Source organism: Erpetoichthys calabaricus, chromosome 8, assembly GCF_900747795.2.
Source record: "Erpetoichthys calabaricus chromosome 8, fErpCal1.3, whole genome shotgun sequence".
In the NCBI taxonomy this organism is placed as follows: domain Eukaryota; kingdom Metazoa; phylum Chordata; class Cladistia; order Polypteriformes; family Polypteridae; genus Erpetoichthys; species Erpetoichthys calabaricus.
The window spans coordinates 66,567,258-66,590,905 of NC_041401.2; the positions used below are offsets into that span (position 1 = coordinate 66,567,258).

General features: G+C 37.8%; 1 protein-coding gene across 1 annotated transcript in view; it reads right to left on the minus strand.

The window, feature by feature from the left end:
- Window positions 1-23,648, minus strand: part of LOC114655580 (protein phosphatase Slingshot homolog 2-like) — a 120,952-nt gene that overhangs the window by 96,799 nt on the left and 505 nt on the right. The window lies entirely within an intron of this gene.

Consider the following 23,648-nt stretch of genomic DNA (forward strand, 5'->3'; position numbering starts at 1 on the left):
CTTTAAAATGAAAAAAATGTAGGCTTTAAAAATAACTACATTTTAATTTTCTCAAACATAGATACAATTTGTGTTTGTATCACAAACTGTAACAATAAACCAGTTGACATTTTAACTTGTGTTATTTAACTTAATAACATTCATCAAATGTTCCACACTTTAGGCCCCTTTGTCAGGCTGATTTGATTACCCAAGCTCTTATTCTCAAAATTACCGTCAAATGTTCGAATGTGCCACTATAGACTAGCAAAGAGGGAAAAAAGAAGATACTAGCTGTTAAATTAATACAACATTATAAAAAGCACAGTACTTCTTGCATGCAATATACTTTCCAATGTACTTTCTTCTTTAATATACAATGAATCATAGAATACTCTTCTTTATATAAGGAACCCTTCACTTTTTCCACACTTTATTGTTTGGTAGATTTAATTTTTAAATGGATACATTTGCCATTTTTTGCCCATCAATCTGCAATTACCCATAACAACAAAGTGAAAATGTGGTTTTAAAGGTCTGCAAACTTATTAAAGTCAAAAAATGAAATGTCTCATTTATATAAGCATTCAGGCTCTTGTGGCACTCCAAATTGTGACCAGATGCAGCCTGCTTGTTTTAATTATCCATGAGATGTGTCCAGAACCTGATTTGAGTCCACATGTGGCAGGTTGAATTGACTGGATATGATTTCAAAAGGCACAGACCTGTGTATATAAAGTAGCACAATTCGCAATGTATGTCAGGACAGAACACAGGCCGTGATGTTCAGGAATCTCTCCGATAAAATTGTGATGAAGCATAGATCAGAGCAAGGGTATGAAACTATTTTTAAAGCTTTGGGTGTTCTCTTAGGCACAATAACTGGCCTCAATAACTGAAATGGAAGAAGTTTGGAACAACCAGGACTCTTCTTAGGGTTGGCAATCTGACTAAACTGAATAACCAGGCAAGAACAGCCTTGGTCAGGGAGTTGACCAAAAACCCAATGATCACTGTAGCAGAGATTCAGAAGTCCTCTGTTGAGATGAAAGAACCTATCAGAATGACGACCATCTCAGCAGGACTCCATCAATTAGGTGTTTATGGTAGGGTGGCTAGACCGAAGCCATCCATCCATCCATTCATTTTCCAACCCGCTGAATCCGAACACAGGGTCACAGGGGTCTGCTGGAGCCAATCCCAGCCAACACAGGGCACAAGGCAGGAACCAATCCCGGGCAGGGTGCCAACCCACCGCAGGACACACACAAACACACCCACACACCAAGCACGTACTAGGGCCAATTTAGAATCGCCAATCCACCTAACCAGCATGTCTTTGGACTGTGGGAGGAAACCAGAGCACCCGGAGGAAACCCACGCAGACACGGGGAGAACATGCAAACTCCATGCAGGGAGGACCCGGGAAGCGAACCCAGGTCCCCAGGTCTCCCAACTGTGAGGCAGCAGTGCTACCCACTGCGCCACCGTGCCGCCCTTAGACAGAAGCCACTCTTGATTAAGGAACATATGACAGCTCACTTGAAGTTTGCCAAATGGTGTTTAAAGTTAGAAGGGTCTGATATTATAGCTCACATGCAGGATGGCTCCAATACCCTGTGACGTGTAAAAAGTCTGGGCTGCATGTTACCACTAGGTATTATCCCTGCCGAGGCACTATGGCAACACTATAATGATATGCATTATTTATATGTTTATAAAAATATAATTTGAATATTTGAAAGAATGCAGTAAATGAAGAACTTATAGCAACACCATAAAATAGAAAGTCTTCACTGTTCTCTGTACTATTTTTACTTCTAAATGTCTGGCTGATATGTTTTCACAGTCAAGAGACTTTGCTTATGAGCACAAAGTAAGGCACTGCCTTATGCAGTGCAGGTTTATTTTTATTAGTTGTACAGACATTTCCAATGTATAACTTTTCTTTTTTGTAATGAAAAAATGAAAAGGAAATGCCAGAGGTAACAGAAAGAAATAACTGCTTGTGGTTTATACTTTTTCCACTCAATACACTGTTCATAAAACACATTTTTAAAAATGTGGAGACGTGCTTGGGTGGTATAGTGGTTCAATGGTCAGTGCTGCCGCCTCACAGCACCAAAAGGCTAGGTTAAAGTCACACCTCAGTGACTGTCTGAGTGGAGATTTCATGTTCTCCCGATATCCTTGTGGGTTTTTCTACAGATGTTATATTTCTGCGGTTTACAGTAACTGGCGACTTTGATTTGGCCTAGTTTCAACAAAAGTGGTTGTGTCCATGAGTGTGTCTTGTGATATTTAGTGTTCATTTCTGTCTTACGCTTAATACTAACACAATAGTCTCTTCCTATCTGTAACTCTGAAGTGGGAAAGAAAATTTTAAAAAAATGGTTGGATTCACAGATTTACTCTTAAGTATAATGTGTATGTCTTTAATTTATATTAAAAGAGCAACAAAATGAAATTCAGGATATTTGATATCTAATTAGTAGGTAAATTCCAACAATAAGAACAATAATTAATGCTTCACTGGGGTTTATAAGCCTAATTCCTTTATAGACATGTATACTCAACTGATATATATGTGATTAATTTAGTGTGGGGCAGATTCCTTTATTCTTTTCATACAGTATATTTCAAAAATCACTTGTTACATTAGTTTTATTGTGTTAATAAAATGTAATTACAACAACTTAATTTCTTGGACTGTTAATGAGAATTATTTGTTGAGCATTGGGGTTCAAATTACATGCTCTATATCAGTCACTATAATTCAAAGCACAGCGTGACACTGAGATTTTTTTAATATATCCATGTTCAAAGCCCAAATCACTGGTTATAAAATGAGAAGACTAGAAACAGTGAATAATCTGAATGAACTGTGACAATTCCAACACAAACATCACTGGATTAACAAATGTGAGGATATATGAAAAGAAAAAAAAAAAAAAAAAAAAAAAAGACTGCCCCGTCACAGTGACCAACAGGCACAAGTTTATTGTATTTTATGCTAAACTTTCCAATTTTAGTATATGTGCTGCCGAAGCGAGCACTATTATATTTTATTCGGTGCTAGAAATGCTCGTATAACAAAATAACATGCATTTGAGATCTAGAAAGTTAAGATTTCAGAGTCTGAAAAACATGGCTATTGTTTTTTCTTCCCCTTTTATTTTTGGAAGGTTTGTGGGAATTATTTCAGCACAACTTCAAGCTTGCATTAGCAAATGTAATCATTTAATTCCCTTTTACACATACGGCCGTCATCCAGAGAAAATAATATATAGAAAAAATCATGGATATGCTGTGTCATGCATGGAAAATTAGTACTTCTACAAAAGGTGTTCACAATGAAACTTATTAAAGAATGATGTTAACACTTAGAATTCTCTAGAGTTAAGGACTGCTGCCTCATAGCTCCATAATTTTGTATTCAAATTACAAGTGCAAGTTGTGGGCCAGACATCTGTGTGGAGGGGGCGTTACATGTTCTCCCCTATGTACATCTTAGGCTAACTGGTGACTCTAAATTAATAGGCATGTGTGGGCACTAGAATGTATAGGTTCACTAGCTACAGTTGATTCATGCCTTACACCTGAGGTTGCCATGAGGGGTTCTAGCCATCTACACCCTAAACTTGATAAAGTAGGTTTGGAGATATATGAATGTGTGTTTTAAGCATTTATTTAAATGACATGGCTGCAGTTGCTTGTGAAAAATCTATTTAAGTCACAAAAATAATGGCTGATTGCAAACTGTGCTCTATCTTTTATTTATCTGTGGTCCAAGCCTTAATTTCTAAGGTAAGCGTGTTTTTTTTTTAATCATGTTTGTTGTCCAAGGTAAGTAGAGGTGGGTGGTGCAGTGTTACATCAACATCAGGGCTTCAGATGCTTCCATGAATAGGGTAGGGCCTATACTTTATTATACAAACAATATACTGTATTTTAAAATTAATAAACTTAAATGGCAGCTCTAATATTCATGCAAGAAGAGTACTACAATAGTACTGCAAAGAAAGTAGACCTAAAATTAGAAAGGAAAAGTGGGTTTTAAGGTTAAAATGTGAACATTTTAGAAGTGCAAATTCTGAGATAGAGTTTTATAATAAATAATCAAGAATGCTTAATCTTAAATCTGTTCTGAATGACAAAGTATCTTAAAATTCACCACTATAGCATATCAAGAAAGATGATCTACTGGATATTTTATATACAGACTAAGCATGTGATTCATTCACAACTAGGAGTAATGGTATTATAATAAGAGTCACTTTTCTCTGCAATTCCTGTAGTAATTTACTCTCCCCATTCATTTTTTTCCAAGACTCATAAAGAATTGTGGGATGCATCTAGGATAATATTTGACAGCGCATCATTTTGTCAACATCCTCATTAATCATGCTCATCATTTATTGTGTTTAAATATATAAAACAATCACTTTAAAATTTTTTAACTGATAATTTTTGAAAAATTTAAATGACATCAATTCAAGGTTTCAATGGAATATATAATAGAAAACATGAATTTTCCTAATACTTCAACTGTTACCAGACAACTGCATAAGCAAGAACAAAAAAAGAATTGAAAATCTTTCTCAACTTTCTTTTTTTTTTTTTTTTTTTTTTTATAAATAAAGAAGAAGAAAACTTATCTTCCTCAGGACTACTAAGAAATAAACCGAACTTGTTGTTTGCTTGAGTTAACAATGGCTAATGTGGTACCAAAAACAGTTTTGTAACAATGGCCTCAGTCAAAGTCCTTAAACACAGAAATCAGACATACTCCTCTATAATGTTAAACTCTACAAAGACCAATAGCTAATGGCGTCACCAGACAAACAATTTCAAGAAAAAAAGAAAAAAAAAAAAAAAAATCAGGTGACTGTAACATGCATTCAGCCTCAAGCACAATTATACAGAAGCCATGAGATCTCTTTACTCCTCAGGCAAATCACACGCTGCCTCAAGAATCTGATACAGACATTTTTAACAAACCATAAAAAGACACAAGAAAAGACCATGCAGTGATCATTCCAATGATTTGCTTATGGCAGCAGACTCTGGACAAACTAGCATATTAATTCTGTTAGACCTCAGTGCAGCATTTGACACTGTTAGACATGACATCCTACTGTCCAGAATGGAGAACATGCTGGGTATCTCTGGCACTGCCCTCCAGTGGTTCAAGTCCTATCTGACTGATAGGCAAGAGTTTGTTAGTCTTGGAAACAGCAGATCCAACTCCGTGCCAGTCACACAAGGAGTCCCTCAGGGCTCTGTCCTCGGTCCCCTGCTTTTCTGTACAGTAATCCCTCGCTACTTCGCGGTTCACTTTTCGCGGATTCACGACTTCGCGGGTTTTTAAATACAACTGATTGCCCGCCTATCGCGGAAGTTATGTTCCAGACCCATCAGCAACAGGAGAAAATCCGCGATATAGAAAGACCATATAAATAAACATTTTTATAGTTTAAGCCTTAAAATACCCATCCCACATGCTTTAAACACATGTAAACTTATAAAACACACTTTGTTAACACATATGATATGTGGATGTTGGGCTAAGGATATGAGTAACATCTCACTATTATAAAACATTTTAACTTCACGCAAGACAAGACAGTGAGACAGGAAAATTGGTGATGTACAGGCTTAAAATTATTGACACGCAGAGCGACAAGCAGCACAAAGCCAGCACAAAGTCCACTTCTCCTTAGCGTTCATTCAGCTCCCCACCCCCTTGACAATGCGAAGTGGCAGGAGCGTACTGCGCTTCCGGGGAGGGGGGGGTTTGAGCGAAGGTGCGTTCAGCTCTCACACACACACTCCTCCTTCCAAACGCGCAGAGCGACAAGCAGGCATTTTGGCAGAAGCAGCACAAAGTCCATTTCTGCTCAGCATGAGTTCAGCTGCCTCCCTTCACAAAGCGAGTGCAGACACATTGACGTCTGATCGCTGCGTGCAGTGTGCAGTGTTGGTCTGAGGTGTTTAAGAATGTAGAAAGTGTTTAAGAGCATAGGAAGTGTTTATAAGAGCGTGGGAAAGGTTAACAAGAGAGTGAGAAAGGTTTATAAGAGTGTGGGAAGGGTTTATAAAGCCTTAAAATATGTATAAATAATAAAATAAATATAGGTCGCTACTTCGCGGATTTTCACCTATCGCGGGGGGCTCTGGAACGTAACCCCCGCGATAGGTGAGGGATTACAGTATTTATATGCTTCCCCTTGGCCATATTATCCGTAGTTATGGATTGGGTTATCATTTTTATGCAGATGATACTCAGCTCTACTTCAATGTTAAAAGTGGAACTTCATCAGAGCTTTCTCAGCTCACAACCTGCCTTAGTGAAATTAAAACCTGGATGGAGCAGAACTCTTTAAAATTAAATTGCAATAAAACTGAACTCCTACAAATTGGGACTAAAATGCAACTTAATAAAATGAGCTCCTTCCCAGTCCATCTTGGCAGTGATCTCATCAGACCTGCCTCTACTGTAAAAAATCTTGGTGTCATTTTTGATTCCTCCCTCACTTATTCCGCCCACATAAATCACATTAAGAAACTTTCTTATTTTCACCTCCGTAACATATCCCGTGTTCGCTCCTTCCTCTCCTTCTCTAATGCTGAGAAACTTGTCCATGCTTTTATCACATCCCACATCGATTATTGTAATTCCCTACTGGCAGGTGCCCCTTCTAATCTTATATCACAGCTCCAGCTTATTCAAAACTCAGCTGCAAGAGTCCTTACTCGAACCAGCAGCAGCGAGCACATCACACCCATCCTGCTCCGTCTTCACTGGCTCCCTGTGTCCTACAGAATCGAATATAAAATCCTACTAATAACCTACAAAGCTTTAAATAACCTCCTACCAAACTACATCAGTGACCTTCTCCATCACTATGTGCCTGCCCGCCCACTAAGGTCCTCTGATTCTGGTAATCTTGTTGTGCCCCTCACTAATCTACACTCCATGGGTGACAGGGCCTTCAGCTGTATAGCGCCCAGATTCTGGAATGACCTACCGAAATTAATCAGGTCAGCTGACTCCATGAATTCTTTTAAAAACAACTCAAAACTCATCTGTTCAGGAAGGCTTTTAGCTCTACTTGACTTTATTACCTTTCTCTCAGTTTACCTCTATGTCAAGATGCCAATGTAACCTGTATGTGTGTGTGCTAGACCATCAATTATGTTGTCTGTTTTTTTTTCAGAATTTACTGTCTTAATCTTCTTTATTTATTTATCTGGTTTGTACAATGCTATATACTGTATATTCTGCCATTCTTTATTGTATTCTGTAAGTGCCTTGAGCATGGGAAAGGCGCTATATAAATAAAAATGTATTATAAATGTATTATTCCTAAATGGGAAAAACAGCTACAGTAATAAAAGGCCAATTTACATTTTAAAAGACTGAAAATCAATGTTTCTTAAACAATGGATCACAACCCAAATTAGGTCACAGACTTGTTTGTGGTGGGTGGCCACTTGATTATGTAGTAAAACTGCTAAGTTCATCCAAGTGTACATTTTATGTATACAATATTCTGTGACTATTGTAGCAGTATGTGAAACAAGCTGTTAATGTATCACTGAGAACTTTCATTTCTGTGGCATGAAAATGTAATCAGTATTTCCCACCTCCCATCTCACAACCTATTAAACAATCAATCTGAAAATACTAAATAGCATTGCATGCCTGCGATCCTCATTCACACTAAATAGCACCACTATCCTTAATACACTTTAGTCACTTCCCGCATTGATTATTGTAATTCTCTTCTCTTTGGTCTCCTGCATAAGCTTCTCCATAAACTCCAGTTTGTTCAGAACTCTGCTGCCCGTATTATAACTCAGACCTCTTCCATACAATACATTACTCCATTCTTAAGCAGCTTCATTGGCTTCCAATAAAATTTCACACTGATTTTAAAATCCTTTTACTTACCTTCAAAGCACTTCATAACCTTGCTCCATTATACCACTCTGACCTCATACAGGTTTATACCCCCAATCGCAGTCTTACATCCTCCACATCTGGTCTCCTCATCACCCACCTCTCCACACCTAATCACCATGGGTCCCAGGGCATTTAGTCGTAGTGCTCATCATCTCTGGATCTCACTATCGCAAAACATTTGGGATATTGATTCCCTATCCGTTTTCAAATCCTGTTTTAAGACTCACCAATTTAGATTAGCTTACACTACATGCCCTTAGGCTGTATTCCTATTTGGTTTGTTTATTTTCAGTTTTTATATATATATATATATATATATATATATATATATATATATATATATATATGTGTGTGTGTGTGTGTGTCTGTGTGTGTGTGTGTGTGTCTGTGTGTATGTATGTTTACATGCATGCTTTGCTTACTGTTAGTTTTATGATTGCATTGTTTATACAGTGTCCTTGGGTGTTTACAAAGGTTCCTTGAAATAAGATGTATTATTATTATTATTATTATTATGGACAGCAAAGAAAGGGGGAGAGAGGAGGTAATGACAGACAGACATGCGATGTGAAGAGACAGTGGCCCTAAATTCAAAGGTCGAAATGAAAAAAACAGGTGAGGAACAAGAAGGTGATGATTTTCTGGGTGTTATGAAGGGCAAGTGAATTGGATAGGAGTACCAATGGTGTGATTGCAGTATTGCATGCTAAATGCAGTTTCATTGGACATGAACAAGCTCTCGGTGCCTCATCATATGCTCACCATTATGGCAACCATTCATTGAATCCAAATCTGTAGCAGAGTTGCAAAGAATATTTTGCATTAAGTTTAACGTGCCTTGGCAAAGTTGAATTCTTGACTATTTAAAAGTGGCTCAATAAATGGCCATTAATTGCTAGTATTTGTTATGCCAGAAAACTGAAAGAATATTAGAAAATATCAAAAGGTGTGAGGCAAGCTGTAAGCATTCAGAATAATGTCAGTTAGCAGAGTTAAAGATTTCAAGCTGGACTGTTTGTGAAAATCTTCAGCAAGATTTATCCTACCACCCATATAAAATAGAAATAATGCAGGCTTTTTTTTTTGTTTACAATTTTTCATTTTATGTTTTACTCTGTGAATTAAATTGTTAAATTGTAACTGGGGGAATGTTAAACTATTTCCAAACTCATTCAGAAAAAATAGTTAATGGAAAAACTTTATTTAAAAAAAAGAGTAATTTAAGACAAATCTTTGAACTACTTAATTCCTTAACTGGGGCTATGAGTCAAGTGACTAAGTTAAATGACCTTCAATACTATCCTTTTCAAAATCATCACATCCTCGCCCCACACCCCAAGAATTTACATCTCCCAGCTTTACTGAGCATTTCATCTGGCAGTGATATGCCTCATATGTCTTATTTCCTGTTTAAGTGATATTAATTGTTTTAGTTTTAAACCTCAGGTGCTGCCTGCATGGAGTTTGCATGTTCTCCCTGTGTGTAGGTTGGTTTCCTCCAGGTGTCCTTTTTTCCTCCCACAGTCCAAAAAAAAGCAAGCAAGGTGGGTTGCCATTGGTAAATAGGCCATGATGTGAAGGGAGTTTGTGTGTGTGTGTTCACCTTGCGATAGACTGGTGCCAAGTCCAGGGTAAGTGGGTAAGTTGCTTTGGAAAATGGATAGATGGAGTATTGTTTAAACAATACATTTGTTTCCCACTTTTCTCTTTTAGTAATATTCATATGAGAAATATGTTTAAAAGGAAACAAAAACCTAAATTTTAGTTTATTATATGGCCAAAGTTATGTGTCCATTTAGGACTCTGCTATTGTTATAATAATAATCATCTGTTTGGGTTCCATTACAGTACTGATTTTCTTATTTGAGTCCTCAGATTAATAAAGGTTAAGAACCCTTTACTCTAAATATAGCCTAAAATCTCCTAGTGGTTCAGTATGCACAATACTGTAACTAACAGAATTTTTATCTACCATTCAAAATCAGTCAAAGCTGTAAACATGATGACAGACCTAATTGGTCAAAACATAGAGTATACAATACATGATCCACATACTAAATCTATAAGACAGATCAGACTAGTCAATAGAGGAAACACTACCAAATCACAATCTTAAAAAGTAAAATAAAGTCACCATGCAGCCACAGGAAGGACAAAAACACAGAGATACATAAATTTATACTGTTGAAGAAGAGACAGCTCAATATTTGGAGGGAGTAGTCATTACTTTCACTTATCTCTTACAAAGTAAAATGCAATTAACACAAAACTCAATCACATTTCAAATCTATATTTGCAAACTAACAATACTGTGTTCCAGCTAATAATGTGTAGATTAAATCTAAGGATTTCTGCTACAATCCCCTGAAAAACACCCTTTTACTTAGTTCCAGAAGAAGACGTGCCACTGGGGAATGCTTACCAAATCGTTTAATTGATAAATACCAAATACAATCACAAAAATGGGAATTGGATGTGGGAACATAAATTAAAATGGTGAGAAGCTAAACAACTTCAGCTAAGTAACTGTTACACTCTTTCTACACAAATGTAAGCTAAAATTGGCATTTAATTTCAACAAAAAAAAGAAATCAACACCTAACTAATTAAATATTTCATAATTAACATAAGTCAAGAAAATATAGAGGTACAAATGTATACCACTGAAACAAGTAAAACAAAACATTTCTTTGTAGTTCAGGAACTGATTTAAATATTAAAAAGCTTAGAAACAAGAAATGAAAACCAGGATCAAACAGCCCTGAGGAACATAAAAAAAACACATAATGAAACTACAGAAAGGATAATATGTATCAAAATGAAACCTCCAAACAATGGTTAACTGACTACACATGAAAAGCCATTGAAAAGAGAGCTGAGACGAAACTGATTTCCCCCCCCCCCCCCCTAACACTAAATCTGCATGTCAAAAGCAAAAGAAAAAAACATTCACCTACAGTACACTTAACAAAGTACTAAAGAAGAGGGTAACAGCAGATAGTGAATTTATTACTTAATGAAGCTTTTCTAAGTTCACTAAGTTGTAAATAAGGCTGGATGTATCGAGAAGGCAGCAGCTACAAGGAAATAAGAACTATTTACAAAGCCATTGAAAGTATTTGTCAGTGAGTCAACCCAAGCTAAATCATAGGTCAAACATTTTAAAACAGTTAACAGATCCCCACCTACCACTTCCTCGAAAGGCATAATAAACCTTCCATCATTACAAATTAAGATAAATCCTTCAAAACACAGAGGATGTACAAAAAGCTTTTATGTCAGACAGAACAACAAATCCCTAGGCACCAACTGTATTCAATCTGAGATGTTCAAAGCTAAACCTGAACTTGTAAAAACAGGCACTGACTGATCTATTTGAATAAATACTAAACTAAAGAAGTCAAGAACACCCGTAATAATGAAACTCTTGGAAACTTTGACAAGTGGAGTGGAGAAACACTGATGAAGAATTCTAAGGAAGGTCTTGTAAAAGTCTCTGCGACAGAATAAGTAGCGTCTTACATACCAAACAACAAAAAGAACAGAAAGGGCGTGGCTGGTGGTTTTATATCTTTGCATTACATATAATTAAACTATAAAGAATGAAAAGCTCCACTACATATGATATTTATTGACAATCTTTTACCAACCTACATTGAATCATAATTTCTTCATGCAATATCCTGCATAGACTTACACTTATTCCTTCCTCTACAAGGAATCTGAATGTAATTTTTATAGGTTGGAATTGCCATTGACACTATAATATGATACAGTGGTGTGCAGATGTATTAAATCCTCTTGAAAATCATAATAATTTTCAGCATGACAAAAGATTTCCATCCATCCATCCATCCTCTCCCGCTTATCTGAGATTGGGTCATGGGGGCAGCAGCATGAGCAGAGATGCCCAGACATCCCTCTCCCCAGCCACTTCTTCTAGCTCTTCCGGGGGAATCCCGAGGCGTTCCCAGGCCAGCTGGGAGACATAGTCCCTCCACCGTGTCCTGGGTCTTCCCCGGGGCCTCATCCCAGTTAGATGTGCCCGGAACACCTCACCAGGAAGGCGTCCAGGAGGCATCCTGATCAGATACCCAAGCCACCTCATCTTGACTCCTCTCGATGCGGAGAAGCAGCGGCTCTACTCTGAGCCCCTCCCAGATGACTGAGCTTCTCACCCTATCTTTAAGGGAAAGCCCAGACACCCTGCGGAGGAAACTCATTTCAGCCGCTTGTATTCGCGATCTCATTCTTTCGGTCACTACCCACAGCTCATGACCATAGGTGAGGGTAGGAACATAGATCGACTGGTAAATTGAGAGCTTTGCCTTACGGCTCAGCTCCTTTTTCACCACGACAGACTGATGCAGAGCCCGCATTACTGCGGACGCCACACCGATCCGCCTGTCAATCTCACGCTCCATTCTTCCCTCACTTGTGAACAAGACCCCGAGATACTTTACCATTCCTTCGCTTGGGACAGGATCTCGCCCCCAACCCTGAGAGGGCACTCCACCCTTTTCCGGCTGAGGACCATGGTCTCAGATTTGGAGGTGCTGATTCCCATCCCAGCTGCGAACCGATCCAGAGAGAGCTGAAGATCACGGCTTGATGAAGCAAACAGGACAGCATCATCTGCAAAAAGCAGTGACCCAATCCTCAGTCCACCAAACCGGACCCCCTCAACACCCTGGCTGTGCCTAGAAATTCTGTCCATAAAAGTGATGAACAGAATCGGTAACAATGGGCAGCCCTGGCGGAGTCCAACTGTCACTGGAAACGGGTTTGACTTACTGCCGGCAATGCGGACCAAGCTCTGCCACCGGTTGTACAGGTTCGGTACCCCATACTCCCGTAGCACCCCCCACAGGATTCCCCGAGGGGCGCGGTCGAACGCCTTTTCCAAGTCCACAAAACACATGTAGACTGTTTGGGCAAACTCCCATGTACCCTCCAGGACCCTGCTAAGGGTGTAGAGCTGGTCCATTGTTCCGCGACCAGGACGAAAACCACACTGTTCCCCCTGAATCCGAGGTTCGACTATCTGACGGACCCTCCTCTCCAGGACCCCCGAACAGACTTTTCCAGGGAGGCTGAGGAGTGTGATCCCTCTGTAGTTGGAACACACCCTCCAGTCCCCCTTTTTAAAGAGGGGGACCACCACCCTGGTCTGCCAATCCAGAGGCACTGTCCCCGATGTCCATGCGATGTTGCAGAGGCGTGTCAACCAAGACAGTCCTACAACATCCAGAACCTTGAGGAACTCTGGGCGTATCTCATCCACCCCCGGGGCCCTGCCACCAAGGAGTTTTTTGACCACCTCGGTGACCTCAGTCCCAGAGATGAGGGAGCCCACCTCCGAGTCCCCAGGCTCTGCTTCCTCATTGGAAGGCATGTTAGTGAGATTGAGGAGGTCTTCAAAGTACTCCCCCCACCAACCCACAATGTCCCAAGTCGAGATCAGCAGTGCACCATTCCCACCATATACAGTGTTCACACTGCACTGCTTCCCCCTCCTGAGACGCCGGGCGGTGGACAAGAATCTCCTTGAAGCCGTCCAAAAGTCGTTCTCCATGGCCTCCCCAAACTCCTCCCATGCCCGAGTTTTTGGCTCAGCAACCACCGAAGCTGCATTCTGCTTGGCCTACCGGTACCCATTAGCTGCCTCCAGGGTCCCACAGGACAAAAGGGTCGAAGTTCTGCCGGAGGTGGTAGTTGAAGCTACTTCTGATGGGACTCTGCCAGACGTTCCCATCAGACCCTCACAATACGTTTGGGCCTACCAGGCCTGACCGGCATCCTTTGCCACCATTGAAGCCAACTCACCACCAGGTGATGATCAGTTGACAGCTCCGCCTCTCTCTTCACCTGAGTGTCCAAGACATGTGGCCGCAAGTCCTACAACACGACCACAAAGTTGATCTTCGAACTGAGGCCTAGGATGTCCTGGTGCCAAGTGCACATATGAACACCCTTATGCTTGAACATGGTGTTCGTTATGGACAATCCGTGACGAGTACAGAAGTCCAATAACAAAACACCGCTCGGGTTCAGATTGGGAGGGCCATTCCTCCCAATCACGCCCTTCCAGGTCTCAATGTCATTGCCCACGTGAGCATTGAAGTCTACCAGCAGTACGACAAAAGACAAACATATTTATTCATTCAGTATTTTCAATGTGAACTCTTATGATGTAACAATACATTTCCAAAGTCAAAATAAAACATTTTCTGCAGATATTTAATTGGAGAAGAAAAAGTTGGAAGAAGTTAGTGTTTGCATAAGCATTGAGGCCCAACACATTAATACTTTGTCGAGAACTGTTTTGCTGCAATAATAGCCTCAATTCTTTTCGGGTAAGTATGTACCAGTTTTGCATATTGTTCGGAATTTATAGAGATCCTCTAGGTTGGTGGGACGGCACCTCTGAACAGCAGTTTTCAAATAGCGCCACAGGTTCTCAATAGGGTTAAGCTCAGGGCTTTCACTTGGCCATTCCAAAACATTCACCTTTCTGTTTTTGAGCCATTCCAATGTCAATTTAACCTTATGATTTGGGTGATTATCATGTTGAAAGATGAATTTGCTCATGAACTGTAGGTTCATAAAAGACTGGAACAAATTCTCCTGAAATATTGTGCAGTATTTGTGTCCATCCATTGTCATTTCAACTCTGACAAGATTCCCAGTCCCAGCACATGAAAAGCATTTCCATAGCATGATGCTGCCACCACCACATTTCACTGTAGGTATGGTATTTCTCGAGGCATGGGCAGTGTTAGTTTTATGCAACACATCCCACTTTGAAGTCTGGCCAAAAGGATCTACGGTATTTTGGGCTTATTTGACCTTAAAACCTTCTCCCACATCTTAACTGGGTCTTCCTCATGCTATGTAGCAAATGTCATACGTGCTTTTATGTGGGCCTTCTTAAGGAAGGGCTTCTTTCTTGCTACCCATGCACCTTCACTCCAGTTTCAGCAGAACAGCGCTGCAGACTTCTTAGGAGAGACAGTTGGATTTTCAGAGACCTCTCTCATCAGTCGATATCTTGCTCTGATGTTTAGTTTTTACACTTTCTGATGATGGATCCAACAGTGCTTAACAGGACGTTAAAACTCTTCAATATTTTTGCAGCCATTTCCTGCCTTGTGCATTTCAATAACTTTGTTTATCACATCAGCAAACAGCTCCTTTGTCTTCATTATTGCAGTGATTATACAACAAAGACTACGGCCCTTATAAAGGGTGCTTTTTATATCCAGAGATATGAAGGACCCACAAGTAGTACCTAATTATGTTTAATTACGGTCAAGCCACCTTGTGTTATTTGTGATTAATTTGTCATTTGTATAAACCTGGAGCTTCCAAATCAAAGATGTTTAAATACTTATGCAAACACTAACTTTGGAGTTTTTCTTCTTCAGTTAGATATCTATAGAAAATGGTTTATTTTGACTTTGGAAATGTATTGTTTAGTATAAGAGTTCACATTAAAAATACTGAATGGATAAACATTTCTACAAATCTTTTGTCATAAATCATGATGACTATCAAGGGGATTGAATACTTTTGCGCACCACTGTATCATGATATCATCATAATGTAATCATAAGGTTTTTTTTTTTTTTTTTTTTACATTTAGTGATATCTCATGTATTGTTACTGCAATCGGGGCTACATTGCAATTTGTACCCCTATTTTCATGTTACTAAAATTAAAGTTGAAACCATAACCCTGATGATCCCTGCAGCAAAATTGTGTCAAATCTGTTACCTTCAATAAGAAACATTTTTCAATATATTTATCACATTTTTTACATTTATTTTTTGAAAAACTAACTAAAATATCGGAATTGTCTACATGATGGAGAATATTCAATTAAAATACATGAAATGCATCAATACACTCATCCTGCAATGGATTGGCACCCTGTCCAGGGTTTGTTCCTGCCTTGTGCCCTATGCCTGCTGGGATAGGCTCCAGTACCCCTGCGACCCTGATCTAGATTAAGTGGGTTAGAAAATAAAATCAATACACTGTCTAAAATTAGTTTTCAGTGATGCCATGTAAGATTAACTTTTATATTTGTAGTGCTGCAGGAGTTCTTAATTTTCCTATCACAATTCTTATAAATTGCATGTTTCATATCAAACTTCAATGTAGCATGTGACACAGAGAAAAACAAAATTAATCCAAGTAGTCGATTAAAATGTAGATGCAGCATTTTTGGTCAGACCCTTGGCAGTCATACTTGTTGTAGTGAATACCATAATTCCCCTTACACCACATGGAAGTAAAAGAAAGAGATGAGTACACAATCTAAGTGACTTATAAAATTAAAATGCTTTGTTATATAAATACCAAAACCAAAATTATACTTCTCATTAACACATTGATATCACAGTGAAAAAATAAAGTTACACTAAACTGACTTTTCCAGAAATCTAGTTGCTTCAGCTTAAACTTTACTTCCACCAAATGTTTCCCTGTTATGTTTAGAGTACACCAAACAATAATCAAAGGAATGCCACAGAAGCTAAGTTAATCATTTTCATACCTTAACATCAACAGAGGTACATTAACCTTGAGCATAATGAACATCAAATCCATAATATAAATGGTAACAACCACCTTAAGCAAAATTAGAAACTAATGGAAATCTGACCTAAACAGTTTAAAGACCAATGTGTACATCTATAACATGAATACGAAGTTACCTAAACACCAAGTGGAAACAGAAGTCATATTGTATTAAAAAATAAACAATTAAATTTTCTACACAGTATTTTACAAGGATGTGATCAGACTTAAGTACTAACTAAGGCGATGTTTAAAAAACACCCATACATTTTTTAACATACCTATCCAGTTCTGGTTCCTGGGGAGATTAAGAAACATAAAACTTTATTGAATTTTATGAGATATATTTAGTTTGTTTTTTTTTAAACTGAAGATAATTTTGTTACCAAGGATTTTGCATCCGGTTTGTATGTTGTGTGCTTGTTAAGCTACAATGTACACCACAGCTCACACTAACGCTCTACACCTTGTGTGTCAAACTCAGCTCCGAGAGGGCCAAATTTGCTGCAGGTTTTTACTCCAACTAATATGATAACTAGAATTCAATCATTGGTGCTAAAATTAAATACACTATTTGGTTTACTTTTTGTTCACTCACTTATTAACTAACAGAATTTGTCATTGCTTATTTTACTCTTAAGCAGTGGTAATGTCTAATAATAATAAATATAATTTTATTTACAGTATATAAACATTATATACACAGAACATAGCTCAATGTTTTACACACAAAATGACAATATCATTTGCCATTAATACATTTAAAAGATGAAAACAGATATTAGTAAGAAGCTGCTGAAATAAGAAAAAAAAAACAATAATAATGATGTAAACAAAAATACACATTATTTTCTTTTTAACTAGCCTATAGCCAAGAATAAGATGTAAAAAATAAAATCAAGGCTAACCATCTAATTGTGCAAATTTGTGTGTTCATCTTAAAAAATCTGTTTATAACAAGCAGCTTGAAATAAATTGAAGTGAAAAAAGTTAATGACTAACTAAGAATGCTGATCTGCTCCAGTCCTCAAAACATTTTACAGAAAAGGAAAGGCTACAATTTTAAAAATGTCTGATGTAGTAGAATGAGAGCCATAACAAGTAATGTAATTAAACTAACTACAAGAATTAACTACTAAGGAAGAAACTGGTTAGAGCAAAAACTTATAGCAAACAGCTGTCCAAAAGGAACTGAATCTGCCACCATCATAAAGGACAAACAAACAAAGTCTTCTACACTACGGGACTGTTTCTTAAAAATGTAAGAAACATGCACTTAATAACCAGATATTAATCTCTGCCACAAGAAGACATATGTGTGATTCAAACTAGCAGCTATAACTTTTATAAATGTCAAATATCTATCAATAATCCACAATTTAAATCTATCTAAGTAAAAGGGACCTCATTTTATGCAATTATCAGTATGAAATCCTGGATACAGCATTAGCAAGTCACCAAGGTACACACATAAAAGTACAAATTAAAAGTACCTAATCAACCAACATGTGATCACTCTGAGCAGTGAAATCTTCATGAACACAGCATGATGACAGCATATACAGAATATAAGAATAGAAGGTCACCATTAGAGAGCTGATCAGATGCCAGTTTTCTTAAGCCATTTACCTCCTCTCTGGTTTTCTCACCCTAACCAATGCTAATTTATTGATTAAATTCAATTTGCTGAATGAAATTCACCTCACTTAAATGATACCACTGAAAATCTGGATCTTCCCAAATGGGACATCCAATTAGTATGTATGTGCTCTCCAATCAGCACTTGAATATTCTGGAAAATTAGGAAATCCCAAAAATTATAAGGATGCATTGGTGGAATCCAGTCCATGCATTAGACCAGTGGTGAAGGACGAACCAAGAAAAAGGAGTAAACCATCTGAAAAACTGGAGCTGGACTGTCAATACAGTATTCTATTTTCGCCGGTATTAGATCATACACGTTTTTTTTTTAATCACAAAACAAAGGTAATGGTAATGAAAGGAATGAAATCTGAGCGCTTTTCACTGTTTACGCAAGAAGCTGGATAACTGCTCCCTTCCCTACAAATTTTAACTTATTTTTTTAACGATTTTCCAGCTGAACAAGTTCCCTACCTTTAGGCAAAATGTAAGCTTAAATATATACGCAAAATGCAATTCATTGTACCATTTATGGAAAAAATGCATACATGGGAAAAATCCTTAAAAAGTAACTTATTTTTTGCACGATTTTCCTGCTGGACAAGTTCCCTACCTTTAGGCAAATGAATGTTTAAATCTATATGCAAAACTTAATTCATTGTACCATTTATGGAAAAAATGCATACATGGGAAAAATCCTTAAAAAGTAACTTATTTTTTGCACGATTTTCCTGCTGGACAAGTTCCCTACCTTTAGGCAAATGAATGTTTAAATCTATATGCAAAACGCAATTCATTGTACCGTTTATGGAAAAAAATGCATAAAAGGGGAAACAAGGTATTTTTGTTAATCTACGTACTCCAAAAAAAGCAAGAATGTAATCGTCATACACCAAAATCTCGCAGCAAGGAAAAAGACACGTTGTCTCGGGGACGCGTTGCTACGGCAGCCCGAGGCTGGCTGAGCGGCCTCCCAGCGAAAAAGCAGAGACGTTAATGCTGCGAAAGTGGAGTGAACCTCGGCACGGAATCACATGAAGTGATAGCTAAAATCGTACAGTAACCACTAAAAATAAATAAATAAAAACACAACACTATAGGAAGTACTAACAGGAAGTTGCTGCTGAGAACCACCTACTAAAATGTGGTTGCCGGTTCCCGCATGAGGCCGTCTAAACTACCTGTTTGTTCCCCTTATTATGCGCTTATCTTTATTGTGAAAACTGGAGCGCGTTATAAACTGATCAGCACGCATACACGTCTTAAAGAAAATACTGACAACTTTATGAATTGCAATAAAACATGCAAAACGACACTACTCTTCTCTGAATCTGTTAAAAAAAATCATTCATATATTTATATATGTGTATCTTGTATGCCTTCTTTCAACAAAACTCCCATTCATCTTTCCGTCCATTTCCTAAACCCGTTTATCCCTACTGTTGGATCGTTTTGAGCTACTGCCTCTCTAAACTGCATGTAGTTCAAGCTAATAATTAACCCTGGAGGTAGCAACAGTCCATTACTACACACGCAAAAGGCTTCACTTTAGAGTCCCCAAGTAGTCCATAACAAAAATGTGTCTTTAGAATTTTGGAGTGGAGGAAAACACACATAAAGGGAGCAGGTTGTAATTCCAAACTAGTAATTCTCCTTGTGCTCTAAGAGAACAGTGCAAACTTATTTTGTCACAACAACCTTTCACACATTATTGTTGCAGTCGGCAGGAAATGAAGACTACAGAATAAGACACTAAAACATTTGTACAATTTGTTTCTCTAAGAAAGAAGACTCTCAAGGTCAACAAAGTAATAAAAGTGGGTTCAGAGTACAATGTAGGCACTTAAGGTGTTTTAAAGGGTACCTAAATCCTGCCAGCATGGCTGTAGTTCCTTTTGCTTACTCAATGACTGCTCTATACTAACATCATTTTTACATACTGTATATTACTTCGACATATGAAGCATCACATTGACTCCACTTCTAAAAAGGTGTTTTAAATGAATGTGGTTCCTACAAACTTACAGAGACAAAGAAAGAAACCATCAAAGCAACAGTGTGTTTTACACCTTTGATGAGCCTTGTCTGTAGTAATACCCCAAACTTCAAAAAGAAGAAATTGTTTGAAATTAATTATTACACCTGTTATATTTTTTAAATACAGATGATTGTGGTGATGACTAGTTTACAGCATTTGAAGTACACATTTTCAGTTTTATCGGAACACAAATTTTTAGGGCTTGATGCCAACTTCCTATGGCTATTTACAACAGTCACAGAACAGGATGGAAGTGGAGGAAGATGAAATCTAAAGAAAGGGTCTCACTCTTGGGAATGCCTAATCACACGGAAAGCAGAGGAAGGGAATTTAGCTAATCAGCATGAATTTATATAATGGAAAATATGACAGTAGTTACTGTTGATGGACAGGATGTGAGAAAATGTGAGACAAAAAATGTAATTTGGTATATTGTTATAATTTCACTAAACAGGATATTACAGTACTTGCTAAACTGGGAACTAAATATCTGTTTCTACACCTGATTAATCCTCTTTATTTAAACATCAACTGCCCCCCCAGTCTAATGTAGTTTTGCACCCAGTGTTCCAAGGATTGGCTCAGACCCCCCCCCCCTCCCCCCATATACTACATTGGGTTAATTGGGTTTGAGAATGTCATGTTACTTTATGTTGTGGAATTTCCTACTCCACTTAAAAGTTCCCTTTGCTCCTCAGCCAGTAACAAATGCATTAAAAGCCAAACGAGATAGATAGATAGATAGATAGATAGATAGATAGATAGATAGATAGATAGATAGATAGATAGATAGATAGATACTTTCATCTGTTTTCTAAACCTGCTTAGTCCATTATAGAATCACAGGAAACCAAAACTAAACTAATACTACCATCCACACTAGGGGAAATCCAGGACAGTGTTGATTAACCTAGCATGCATAACTTTGGGATGTGGAAAGAGTTCAAATTCCATACAGACCATAACCAAGCTGGGAATTGAATCTGGGTCCCCTGAGCTGTAAGGCTGCAACACTAATCAAAGTACTATGGGTCCACTCTTAAGTGTAATAATGCATCATTAATTAATGTTCAAGATAATGTTTACTTTCTTGTCAGTCCCTTTCAAAAACAAAACATGCACAGTTTTCAGGTGTAAATAAATATGTTTTTTTTTCCATTCTTGGAAAAAACCCTTTCTTAAAAACAGAAAATGATACTGCAGCCTTCTCTAAAGTTACTAAGCAATACTGGGCTTAGTCCACACCATTGGCTCACTGTCAGACAGCAGCAGTGAGAAGACAAGATGAGACTTATTTAATCTGGAGAGAAAGATAAAAAATGCCACAACCACATCCTCTCATTATTTTCTCACAATTATTTTTAACTACTGGTGCATTTCTTTGTTCATCTTGCATTATGGTCAAGCCTATCAACAGTTACTAACAATAATTAGCTAGAAGACTAACCTTAATAAGTCTTAATGGCAGCACAATGTTTAAAAAGGTCATTTCATTTTTATTTTCCATTTATCTTTTATAATGCAACATCACAAATACTTGGCAAAACAATGGTATTACATAAAGAAGAATTACCACCAAGATTTTAAATCAGTAGATTTAATATCACAGTTCACTCTTACAAATTACATTGATTGAACGTTAAGTGACTGGAGTGATTACTGTAACTAGGTTGGTTGAAAAATTCAGTGATAAAGTAAACAGACTGTTTTATATCATTGTTGTGTGCCACAACTAAAATTAAATGCATGTTGGCAGAGGACCAGGTACTGCAATCAAAGGAGGGAGTACAATGAAATTAAGGATCCACTTTTCAAATGGATAGTGCAATGTAAAGGAAGGTGAGAGTTCAAGATCACGTGTGGTCACAAAAACATAAGAGTCAGTATTAGTAAAGAGTGAAAGAGGAGCAAAGTACAGGATATAGTTCAATAGCTAATGTCAAGAAATGGAACAAAGTGAGGACTCACAGTTGAGACCTGGAGAAGTTGTTCCCCTACCTGGCCCAGAATGCAAAAACAGTGATTGCCCATAATGACAATATAAGAAAAAGTTGAAACAGGGCATCAAGGTTCATACAGGTACAGCAGGATGCTGCTCTATATATAAAGAACATCCCTTATGTCTTTGTAAAGAAAAGAAATATGCTGGTATCATACACAAGGGAAAATGGAGCACAATGCATATTCATAGTGATACAAATGTGACTAAATTCACGGTTTAAAATAAAGCACTAATTTATTGATTGATAGATATACAAAGAGTGACAACACATATGGCAACAACTATTGTCCACAAGCATCCTTGTTACATTTTATTAAAAAAAAATCAGTTTTGGGTATTTAATCCTAACTAAACAGTCTCTGTATCATCATCTAGTATACACACATACTAGGTGGTATATGATAAAGACAGTGATCAGGTATTCAAAGCTGCTCTGTTTTTAATGTTATGCTCTGGGGAAAAAACCTTTGTGGTCAAATAAATGTCAAAACTTGAAAAGGGGGCTCACTTTATTGAGCTTCTGTGATTAGTTTTGTGAATTCAACTCTTATTTTCTCTTAATATTGTTTTACAGCATTTATGTTAATTTGGATTAAAAATTTCAAGAGTTCTCTCTTTCAATGAATAACTTTAAAATGAAACTGGTTAAAAATACCTAATGTACCTAAATATTGTGTACATTGTAACTGGTTCACAACAAATTAGTGTGTCATTATAGCGAAAGTGGGTCTAAGTAAGCTTTACAGAAAAGACGGGAAGAAAAATGTAGACACCCACACTACACAGAAGGCCAAAAATAATGACAACTCGTGATGCTGAAAGTGAGAGGGCTTGGAATGGAGCAGTGAATTCAGATAAATGCAAGGTGAGCTAAGCAGTGAGAATGATGCAAACTCGAGATGATGACAAATGTGAAGACCCGAGAAGAAAACCCCAACGCCGAACAGTTTGAAAATTAGCAAAGCAGTAAAATACCAGGAAAACTGTGAGAATCAAAGTGAAAAAAAAACACCAAAGCTGTACACGTACACTGGCAAAGTCTACATCCGGAGATACACGGAGTGCACCATGCCAATCGTTATTAACCATATTAACTTTTCTAAAACGATTTTAAAAAGGAGCCACAATAACATATCAGATACGAGTCTTACAGTTTACGCTCTGGTAGATTAATGCGATCGCTGGGGGGTAAACGATGTGAAACAGGGCTGTGATTTTGGTCTTCAAACGTGTGGTTTCAAGCTCATCTCCTCTGCCATCAGACCATACTGATGACCAAGTTTAGGCAATACACACAGTGCTTGCCGAGGAGCAACACTTTACTCTATACGATTAAGAGATCGATATTGCATTTAAAATCAAGTCTGTACATCAGTAATTCGCCGGAACCACAATGCTTCGATTTCTGTAGAAACGGAAACGCTCTTCACGGAGCC